Source organism: Hemicordylus capensis, chromosome 2 (genome assembly GCF_027244095.1).
Source record: "Hemicordylus capensis ecotype Gifberg chromosome 2, rHemCap1.1.pri, whole genome shotgun sequence".
NCBI lineage: Eukaryota > Metazoa > Chordata > Lepidosauria > Squamata > Cordylidae > Hemicordylus > Hemicordylus capensis.
This window is the reverse complement of record NC_069658.1, coordinates 187,970,860-187,982,691: the sequence shown is the minus strand read 5'-3', so window position 1 is coordinate 187,982,691 and position 11,832 is coordinate 187,970,860. Positions and strand designations below refer to the sequence as shown.

At 43.7% G+C, this 11,832-nt stretch overlaps 1 pseudogene; it reads left to right on the top strand.

Annotated features, from left to right (window-relative positions):
* On the top strand, nucleotides 1-11,635 carry LOC128343724 (immunoglobulin lambda-1 light chain-like; annotated as a pseudogene).
* Nucleotides 11,636-11,832: the final 197 nt, after the last annotated feature.

Below are 11,832 nucleotides of genomic sequence, written 5' to 3'. Positions count from 1 at the left end.
ATGGTCATTTGCTCAGGTAACATTCGGGATACTCAAAAGTTTGGGCAAAGAGCCTACTATGGATAACGTATTCTCCTTAGTTGGCCCAAAATAATGCCAGTATGTGTGAATAATGGCTAAAATTGAGAGCCAATCTAGGCTGTAAAACAGGGTATACATATAAAACACAAATAAACTCACATTAATCCTGCCAGACTCAGCTGGGCACAACAGAGTTTGGTTTAATTAAAAGTGGAATTTCTTTAAAGTGCTGTCCTGAACGGCTTCTGATTTGGGGTTAAAATGTTGAGATTTGCGATGGTAGGCAGAGGGGAAGCTGGGTAGAGTGGCCAGGAAAAAACCCAGTTCTTACAGTGTACCTCGAAGAAATTACTGGGGTTCATCATACTGCATTGGTCCACTTCTTGTCAATGCCTGGCAAGCAAAGAGGCATTCTGGGATTGTTTATCTGCACTCCGCTGCCTGAGGTAAATCATGTTTCAGGGAAGTGACAGCCCTGACTAGTGAATCACAGTGCCTTCAGTTGGCATTTACATTCAAAACAGTCAAGTTAATCTGAGAAAGAAAGAAAAGGGAAAATGGCAGCTTTTGTTTTAGTGCTTGTGAAAAGCTAGCATATATTTCCACCTTTCCTATTTAACAGGAAAAAGTCTCTATTTTTCTGGTACCTGTCCCTGGTAAAACTCTGTCCCTGTTTTGCCTCTGAGAAAGATGTTGCAGAAAACTTTGTAATGTGTCAGTATACACGAACGTGCACTAAAGTTCATCAGGTTTCAGCCCTTCTACCACCCATCATGGCCCCAATCCACAAAACACCCAACCTGCTGACAATTTAACATTTTAAAACTTGCTTTGACCATAAGTCAAACAAAATGTAAGTTTTTTCAGTCTTTATCGTTATTAAAACTGGTGGCGGAGAGGATGAGAGTCAGCTCTGGGCCTTGGGCTGTTATCTTGTGTGCTCTTGCCTGAGAATAAATCCCATTGAACCCAATGAGACTGACTCCTGAGTTAGCTCTTGTGAGAAATATTTTTTCAGATTCCATATTTTATTTATTTATTTAACATATTTATATACCACCCAAAACACAAGTCTGGGCAGTTTACAACAATAAAATGTTTCATAATTATTTATTTTGGTTCCTTTCTTTATTTGTTATTTATTTTAAGTTGTTAATATATAATTAATACCAAAAGATATTCCCATCAGAGTTGCCCATCTAAGTTCATCCGTGATCTAAATCTTACCCATGAGCGTATTGATTTCAGCAACATCATGAATACTTTAATGAGACATTCTCTGAACTGCACATTTCCAATGTCCTGCATAGACGATCTTGCTTCTAAGAACAGATTCATTATAAGCAGTCTAATGGGAGGGGCAGTTAATATAAATCCTCCACATCTGTCTGTCCATTTACATCCTGCTTCATCCAAAAGTCCAGGTGGCCTGCTATTGTAGGCTGCTGTAGTGATTTTCAAAGTACAGGTTGTGACTCAATACTGGTTGCAGGATGACATCCAAGTCCCTTGCTAATTGAAATGTTTATGACTTGTCATATTAGATAAGTGAAATTCAGCAAGTTAATATTTTATAAAGGGTGGCTTCACATGACCACCAGCAGTGCCCGGGGAAATGTCAGGAACCAAGAGTGTGGAACTTAAAGAACTAGATTTTATGCAGGATTGGAATATCTCATGGTTTCAGTATCATCAGATTAGCGCCTTATTCAAGCAAGATTGCAAAAAGGGTTTTAATCAATCAAAGTCAGAATTTGAACAACAGTTGTGTGACAAACTAGTCCAGGATGTATGCTCTGTTATTCTTGAAAGATACAAGAGCGGAGGTAGTGAAAACTTCATTGATTAAATGGGCTCAGGATTTGGCTACAATACAGAGTTGGAGAAATGAGGAAAACTATGGATAGAAGACATGAAATATACTGCCTGTTCTAATTTAAAGGAAAATAATCTTAAAATGATGTATAGATGGCATCTAACTCCTAAGAGGTTGGCTTTAATGTACAAGAACATGTCAAACAAATGTTGGAAGTGTAAAAAAGAGGAGGGTTCCTATATACATTTATGGTGGACTTGTAATAAGTCTAAAGGCTATTGGGATTTAATATACAATGAGCTTAAGAAAGTGTTTAAAATGACTTTCCCTAAGAGCCCAAAAACAATATTACTAGGTATCGATAACAGCTCACTGCTTAGGAAATATTGGATCCTTTTTATGCATTTAACAGCAGCAGCAAGACTGACATTTGCATACAAATGGAAAGATATTGATTGTCCAAGTAAAGAAGATTGGATATTTAAAGTGCTAGAGCTGGCAGAAATGGCAAAGTTAATGGCATTATTAAGAAATAAATTTGAAGCATTTAAAATGGAGTGGGACCCTCTTCTTATTTACCTAAAAACATATTATAAAATGGATTTGTATTAGGCTTTTGAGTGGTAACAAAAATGTTTTTAAAATGCCCTAGAGCTGACTTTTGAATGATTTAATGGGGGGAGAATGATTAAGTTATAGGCAAGATTTGGGTATTGTAATTGATACTTGTTCTGATGATGAGATTGAAGCTTTCTTTCTTTCTTTCTTTCTTTCTTTCTTTCTTTCTTTCTTTCTTTCTTTCTCTCTCTTCTCTGTGTGTGTGTCTTATGTTGTGGAAAAATTGAATGAAACGTTGTTTTTTGTTTGTTTGTTTTTAAAGGAACCAAGAGTGTGCACTCCTGGCAGGTATGTTGTGCGAACCTGCCCTAGTCCAGTTCCTGAGTTGTCCACTCAACATTACACATACGTTTGCCTAACATTCTCCATCCACTTGGGACCAACATTTCAAGTTTGGTGGAGAAAGTCAGTAGAATGTTGGACAGACTGCTTGGGAGCCAGACAGAGTCAGGTTCTCACAACAGGCCCACCAGGACAGGGGCGTATCTAGAGAAAATAGCGCCTAGGGCAAACACTGAAATTGCGCCCCCTGTCCAAACTTCTGACACCCATCTTTCAGATAACTTCACCATAATATGAGCTGAAAAATACAAGTCAAGCTCATTAATCTTTTAATATTTCAAAAACTATTTAGCAGTGGACATAGCCAGACCAAAAAATGCTGGAGAACTACAAATTTCAGTATGCTGGGGCTCATTAAATACCCAAATACTATGTGGAGGTATACTTGGAAAACTAAACAGAAGTGCCTGTCTAATTCTTTACTATGTATTGTAGCATCACCATTACATAAGTTTTAAAAATCAATGGAGAATTTGACTTTCCCCAGATACTCTGAAAATAATTAAAGGATATGCAGAGTAAACTGTGTCACTGCTTGGAATATATTCTAGTATTTCAGAAAGACAGTTAAAATGAGAGAAAGAGAGCAAGAAACTCCCAGTGGGACTTAATACTATGGATTTCACACTGATTCAAAGACAAACTCACCATTAATAACCATATTATTAAGACATCACATTTAATTCACTTATCACAAGAAGCAAAGTAAGAGCAAATGAATACAATCCTAGCTCATAAACTTCAGCTCATTATTCACAAGCCCTGATTCTCTGTACATAGTGCCAATCTGAATATGTGTACAGTGTCTTATATTATATTAATTTAAAAAAAATAACTGTAGCCCCTTCAGGGGGCTTCCTAAAGGCCATGGGGGGTCTGCCCCCCCCCTGCTGGCCTTTAGGGCCTCGCAGGGACCATTTGAGCATGCGCGGTGGCCATTTTAAAATATAATCTTTTTTTTTAAATGGCCACTGAAAACAAAATGGCCACCGCGCATGCTCAAATGACCTCTGCAAGGCCTGGCATGGCCTAGGGCCTCACAGAGGCCATCTGGGCATGCACAGTGGCCATTTTGTTTTTGGCAGCCTTTAAAAAAATTAATTTCACAAAATGGCGCCCCCTTCAAGTGGCACCCGGGGCATGTGCCCTGCCTGCCCCACCCTAGATACGCCCCTGCACCAGGAACACGTGGACCTCTCAGAAACCTCTCAGTTCCCAACATTTTCCTGGGCACTGGACTTGCTGGCAGTCATGTGAAGTCACCTACAATATTTTAAACATTTTATAAGTAACATCTTTATCTAATCTGTCAGTTGAAAGTTCAGTAATTTAAATAGCATGCATAGTCCTACTGTGACTTTATTAAAACTCTTACGAGAATAAATTATTCTTCTGTATCATGGGGATTGCTTTCTGCTGAGTTGTGAGAAAAGAAGTTTGAAAACTGCTGGCCTACAAAACCAGTTGTTTTGTTTTGTTTTGTTTTGTTTTAAGTATAGAAGTTTGACAGGATGCCACCTTACCTGGTTTCCGGCATGTCCCTGTAGAGTCCAGCAGAGAGCCCAGCAGCCCTCCTTTGGGGCTTCTGTCTTCCCCTGAAGGGCGAGGGGGTGAAATGGTTCCAGGCTGGTCAGGTCCCGGTGGGATTGAGCAGGCCAGATAAGGGAGCTGCAGGGAACAGCTCCAGTGAGGCAGCCATGTTGGGCATGGCAGGAAACAGGAAGCGAGTCCAGGGAGAGGTGGGGCTTGGAGTGGGCTTTAAGCCCTGTCAGCTCTGTACTGGGGCATTTAAAGCCAAGGCAGCCGGTGATGAGGGCTGTTCTTGAGCATGGGAGTTAGCGGTTCCCCTGAGCACTTTCCAGACTAGCTGCCTCTATTTGGGCAAGTCGCATTTGGAACATAAACAGCAGGGGGCGCTGTCTTGCAACAACTAACTAGAAAAACCAGCAACTTTTTCACCCTAGAAATACGATGTCCTTGCTCTATATCACAGCAATTAAATTCGCAACAAGGCATTGGAAATGTGAACGGCACCCTGCTGTCTGCACAGCACACTTCCGCGATATGTCCTCCTGACCCCGTTGTAGGGTCTAGTCTGGAAAACCTCCTGGAGAGGGAACCAGCTGGATGCAGCAAGCCAGGAGGAGGGCTGGGGTGATGAAGTAACCAGCTCCCCTGGCCTACTCTGAGGCTGACTTTGTCTGTTCCCATCCTGTAATTCTGGGTTCAAGAAAGGCCAGGAACACACCTCCTCCCCCTTGGAGCCTTACAAATTTCAAAATTTAGAAATAAGAAGTATTAAAAAACAAAAAAAACCCCAAAGTAATCTAATAAAAACTACAACATAATTTAAAAAGTAAACTCACTTTACCACGGAATAAATCACAGCCCTTGGAGACTCTCTTTAAAAAGTGATCTTTGTGTTGCTGGCTGAAGCCCAGCAGATATGTGTGCAGGCACACTTCCTTGGGGAGTGGACTCCACTGTCTTGGGGCCGTTGGTGGAAAGGCTCTGCTCCCACCCACAGCCAATTTGACCTCCCAATAAAGAGGATTGGGGCAGGGGCCCCCCACCTCATCTCAGTAAGCAGAAGAGGAGGGACTCGTGTCAAGAGAGATGCTCTCTGTGATATGCAACATGGGTTACTTTTTATTCCTTCAGCTCTAGCTTCATCAGCACATCCATCTGCTTTTCTCCTCCCAGGTGGGGCCTCACAGCCTGTGCCCATCCAGCCTCCACAGGCCTTGTTTGCTGAAGGGGGCACTGCTGTCATAGGGTGCCACCTGAAGAGTGGTGAGATCCAGGACTACCATGCTTTCTGGTTCCAGCAAAAGCCAGGCAAACCACCCATCTTTATGATAAAGCATAACAACAATGTCAGATAGAAAGATCACGTCAATTCGGCGAACGATTTGTGGCCATCCGAGATGCCCTTGCCAATACCTACAAACTGCAGTTCCAGAGGGTCCGCACAGAAGACAGCACCATCTACTGGTGCATGGATGATGGGAATTACTTCAAAAATGCCGTCTCAGGGGGTGGAACACAGCTCAGCATCACAGGAGGTGAGTGAGAATCTGGCATAACAGATGGGCAGAAACTACAGTGGGCACGTGGCCTGGATGAAGACTGGACCACTTGAGAGGAGGGAGCAGAATTTATTGTAGGAAACATTCCAAAGGCCAGTAGAGTTAGGCTAAAAGCCTGAGCTGTGACCCAAAAAAGTGCCCAGTTCAAATTTTATTTCCTCCATAAAGTCACTAGGTGGCCTTAGGCAAGTTGCTCTCTCTCAGCTCTACATCTGCAGTATAGGCCTTTGTACAGGGTTGTTTTAAGAATTGCTAACAACAGCCACCTTAGCTGGAATGTTTTGAACACTCAAAGGAAGTGTTCTATATATCTAAGTAATATTATTTTCTGAGCACAGCAGTGGAGAATTTTAAGCATGCACTCCTTTCAATGAATGAGAATATGCTAGCGTCAATCAAATTGTTTATACTCTGGGCAGTGCCCTAGCTACGAGAGAATGGGTAGGGGGGCCTTTAAAGAAATCCATTAACCCCAACCCCTCAATCCCAATTGAGCCATATCATACCCCCTTCTGTAAGCCTCCTAAAAACAGTAGCTAGGCAGACTTAGCTATGTCCTGCTTCTGTGGGAGACTGCAAAACACACAGATTCTATTACCCATTCATGGTTCGTCTTTCCCAGGTACATCAGCAAAGAAACCATCAGTTACCCTATTGTCTGATGCTTCCCAGACACCCCACTCGGGCACGGTTCATGCCTTGTGCTTGGCCGAGAGATTCTACCCAGGAGCTGTGGAGATAAAGTGGAGTATGGCTGGGAGCTCCGTGTCTGAGGGGGTGACACCTGGACTGTGGATCTTGAATAAGGATGGCTCCTACAGCACCAGCAGCATCCTGAATGTCCCTCGCAGCCTTCTTAGCAACGATGCTTCCATCAAGTGCTCTGTGCACCATGATTCCTCTGGCACCATAGCTGAGCAGAGCCTGGAGCTCTGTTATGGGAAAGAAAGGGTTCTAGCGCTCCCAGCTTGCTCCTTACTTCCCCGTTGCCCTCATGTATGCTGCACAGCTCCTCTTCTCCTGTGGTTCCCAATAAATCTGCCTTCACATCCCTGCTCTGTCTGGTCCACATGGTGAGGAGAGCCCAATCCACCCTGAAAAGTTCTCTAGTAATGTTCAGTTGCAGTGAATTGCAAGCAGCTGGGGCTTTTACACACACGACTTTTAGCTCACGTCTCCTCTGGAACAGAGGGTGCGAGTTCACATATCAGCTGGATTTACCCTGAAGTCGAAGCGGGCTATCAGGGACCAGTTCACACACGATTCTGGATTTCCCCGAATTAGGGCTGCACATTCTAGCTTAGCCTGTATTATGTCCGATGTTTAAAAAATCCTCTATTTGCAGCAGCTTTTTCTGGGCGGCAGCAGGGTGGAGGGACGAGGTTTTTGGTATGTACCGACACTTCTCTGCGATGTGCAGAATGGCCATTGCCAATTGACTTTTTTCAAAATTCGCACTTTTATGTTTTGGTTTTTTATTTTAAAAGTATTTGCTGGGTGGATTTGCGGAAGGCCAAGAGTCAGCAGAGGGGGCTGCTTGGCAACTTGTCTCACTGGCCTTCCGCAAGGAAGGGGAGTTTGCCAGCTGTGTTCCTTATTGTCTGTCCCCTTTCCTGACTGTGGCTAGCTTTGCTTGGGAAGAAGCCAAGCTGTTATTGAAATGGGCTAAACGGAGGGCCGGTGCCCTTTCAGAATCTGTCATCAGAGAAATACAGCAAAGGGCTTGGGACACGGGAAGTACTGCTTGCTGTACACTTCTTCAAAGCTGCCTTCCTTCCCCCTCCCGCATAGCCTGCCTTTCCCCAGCAAGACGGCTGGGAACCGAAGGCTGGAGGGGAGAGAAACTACCTGTGATCAGTCATTCAGATTTAGCAGTGTTTACCTAGGACAGAGCGCAGGAAAAATAGAGCCTGTAGCCACACATGCTTTCGCTGGCGATGGGGAGGCAGTGTTGTGGTGCAGGGAGCACAACTTTCGCGGGTGGGCTTTGGGCAGGGGGAGATCGTGTTTGCTTCTGTTCTGGCTGTGTTAAAAGGGTTTGGTGAACCTAGAAAATCCGTTCCAGGCTGAGCTCTGAGAACAGTGTTGGCAAGTGGTGGTGGTGGTGGTGGTGCAATCCTTCTAAAGAAAGGATTGGTGCAAGGTTCATGGGGGGCTAATGGAGGGGGTGGCTTTTCACCGGGTGTTGGAAACTCAGAGCTTAATTTTCAAAAATGAGAGGTGCCGGGACTCAAGCCCGGGACTCAGTTGTGACAGCAATGGCACTCTGCACATGCTCAATGAGGCTTTTTTTCTTGCTTCACATAGTTTGGAATGGTTCTAGGTGGGCCCGAGTACTAATTAAGCCCTGTCAAAATGTGAGTTGTCAAGAAGTCAGACCAGGCTAAGGTCTCTCCAACTTCTCATTCATTTTTGCAAGTTGAGAAAGGAAACTTTGGGATAATTCATGTGTGTGGTTGGGAAGGAATAGCTGAAAAATAAGAGCCTATTTATTTTGTTCACACGAATAAATTATCCTAGAAGAGCCTTCAGTTGTTATGCATGCCGTAAGGAGAAAAATGACACACACACCCCATTGGGAGTGGTTTCTACAGACATCCACGTCACTGAGATAACGCTTTGGGTTAAGCATTCTGTTGTTTTGACTAGTCAGTCTTGCGGCACACGGACTGTGAAACTAACAACAAAAAAGGTCTCTCACCTCCTCCTCTGGGATGTGATTGGTTGGAGGAAAAACCCGGAGCAAGCTGTGGGAATGCACACAGGAAAAAGATCTGCTGGGAATTCAGAGAGGAGCCGACCTTATGTGAACGGTCAATTTAATTCCCTGAATTAAACAGCTGCGAATCTGTTGTGGAGCAGATTTGCTCTTCAGATACCCTTTGGCATGAAGCCATTTCTGGATAACTTCCTGGCAATCCCAATGCATTTAAATGAGGCTTGGGCTTGCAGTTCCTCCTGTCCAGTACTGTTACTCGTCACCTGTATATTATGTATGTATGTATGTATTCATTTATTTATTCAGTTTCTATACCACTCTTCCAAAAATGGCTCAGGGCAGTTTACACAGAGAAATAATAAATAAATAAGATGGCTCCCCAAAGGGCTCACAATCTAAAAAGAAACATAAGATAGACACCAGCAGCAGTCACTGGAGGTACTGTGCTGGGGGTGGATAGGGCCAGTTACTCTCCCCTGCTAAATAAAAAGTATCACATTCAAAAGTGCCTCTTTGCCAAGTTAGCAGGGATATATCTCAGTCTTCCTCCAATGAGTGTAGAGCAACATACACGGGTTACTTCCTGTTATCCTCACAACCACCCTGGTAGGTAGGTCAGGCTGAAAGAGATTGATTGACTGGCCCAAGTTACCCAGTGAGCTTCATGGCTGAGCAAGATTCAAACCCAGTCCAAATCCACGCCGCAGTCCCACACTCTAACCACTATACCACCCTGGCTTTGGTCAGCCACTGCTTCCCTCACCGGCTATGTAGGAGACCTACCAGACACAGAAGCCTACTCAGGTAGTCACTGTGCTTTAATGTCCTGTTACCCGACTTCAGGATGGAGCGGACTGAAAACAATCAATTTGGGTTAGACTGATCACAAAACCTTTTGCCCTTTACCCATCTATAATGCATGGACCAGGCTAGCAGACCCTTGTAGCAGAGGCAACAAGGTTGGAGGGGGCCCTGGGGCCAGATCTGAAAATGCCTTCCTTTCACCATGCTGCAGTGGCAGGTAGTGCCTATTTGCAGTGGGCACAAATGTTTTTGGCCAGCTTGATGGCTGCAATTCCATGCTGGCCATTCTCTAGTCGAGCGGGCACAGCCTGATGATGTCACCCTTAAAGGGGCCCCAGCCACCTGTTTGTGGTGCGATCAGAGCAACTGTGCCTTACTGAGCTGGCACAGCCACTCCAACTCGACCAGAGAGTGGCCATTGTGCATTGGGACCAAGTGTGACCACTGAGGTGGCCAGAAGCACTCCCTGGGCATTATGAAAGGGGGTACCCAGTGCAGGGGTGCAAGAACCCTCCAGCATAGTAGGAGGAAGAGGCTGCAGGCAGCCCCCTTCTCTCAACAGTAGGTGTGCCCCTGTCTTGTAGCAAAACCTCAATAATTCCATTCAGTTTGTAGTTCTGTTTTAATTCCCAGCAGGAGCGTATCTAGGGTGGGGCAGGTAGGGCATGTGCCCCGTGCACCTCTTGAAGGGGGGCGCCATTTCTTAAAATTAAAAAAAATTTAAAAATGCCCACCGAAAACAAAATGGCCACTGTGCATGCTCAAATGGCCTCTGTGAGGCCCTAGGCCAGGCTAGGTCTCGCAGAGGCCATTTGAGTATGCACAGTGGCCATTTTGTTTTCAGTAGCCATTTTTTAAAAGTTATTTTTTTAAAATGGCCACTGCACATGCTCAAATGGTCCCTGTGAGGCCCTAGAGGCCAGCGGAGGGAGGGGGAACATTTGTAGACACCCCCCCCCCACATGGCCTTTAGGAAGCCCCCCCAAGGGGCTACAGGTAACTTTTTTTAAAAAAAATAATATAATATAAGTCACTGTATACATATTTAGTTTGGCACTATGTACAGAGAATCAGGGCTTGTGAATAATGAGCTGAAGCTTATGAGCTAGGATTGTATTCATTTGCTCTTACTTTGCTTCTTGTGATAAGTGAATTAAATGTGATGTCTTAATAATATGGCTATTAATGGTGAGTTTGTCTTTTAATTAGTGTGAAATCCTTAGTATTAAGGCCACTGGGAGTTTCTCGCTTTCTTTCTCTCATTTTAACTGTCTTTCTGAAATACTAGAATATATTCCAAGCAGTGACACAGTTTACTCTGCATATCCTTTAATTATTTTCAGAGTATCTGGGGAAAGCCAAATTCTCCATTTATTTTTAAAACTTATGTAATAATGATGCTACAATGCATAGTAGAGAATTAGGCACTTCTGTTTAGCTTTCCAAGTACACCTCCACATAGTATTTGGGTATTTAATGAGCCCCAGCATACTGAAATTTGTAATTTTCCAGCATTTTTTGGTCTGGTTACATCCACTGCTAAATAGTTTTTGAAATATTAAAAGATTAATGAGCTTGACTTGTATTTTTGAGCTGATATTATGGTAAAGTTATCTGAAAGATGGGTGTCAGATGTTTGGACAGAGGGCGCAATTTCAGTGCTTGCCCTAGGCGCTATTTCCCCTAGATACGCCTCTGATTCCCAGTCACTATTTTAGTGAGTGAGAATACAAGCTAATATCCCTCTATTAGTCTCCAGAAGATTTTTGAACAGGCATACATTTCCTGTTCTCTGTGCCACCAGGACCTCAGGAAAGAGGAAGGAACTGAAGATATTTCAGGCAAGGCAACAGCGGACAGACAATGCTGGCTAGAATTGTACCATGCTTAGGAATAAGATTCAGGAGAAACAATCCCAGTTCCTACAACATAAGCTCAACCTACATAACTTTGTTTTGTTTTGTTTCTGGCCATGTAGAGAAATAGAATTATTACTACTACTACTACTACACTTCTACTGCTATACAACTCCAAGGTCCACTACACTCCTCCTGATCAAACCAGACATAAGTCTAAATGTATCCTTTGGGGCTTAATTTTTTTAATTAAAATAGGAGCCAGGGAGGACAATCAGGATTGGGGGCATAATGTATGGGGAGGGGGACATTTAACACCTTTTTCCTCCCTCAAATTGCAGTTCCAATGAAGATGATCCCCATGCTATGAGTGGGAAGTTTCCATGGATGTCAATGGGCAACTCTAGCTCTATTAAGACTTTATGTTGTATGTATCTACAGGAGTCTGTACACACACATGATGTACCTGTTTGGGGGTAAATCACTGTACATGCATTCATTTTAACAGGCCACCTCAAATGCCAGGTACAGAACGTGTGTTCCATACCATTCATGTTCAATATATGT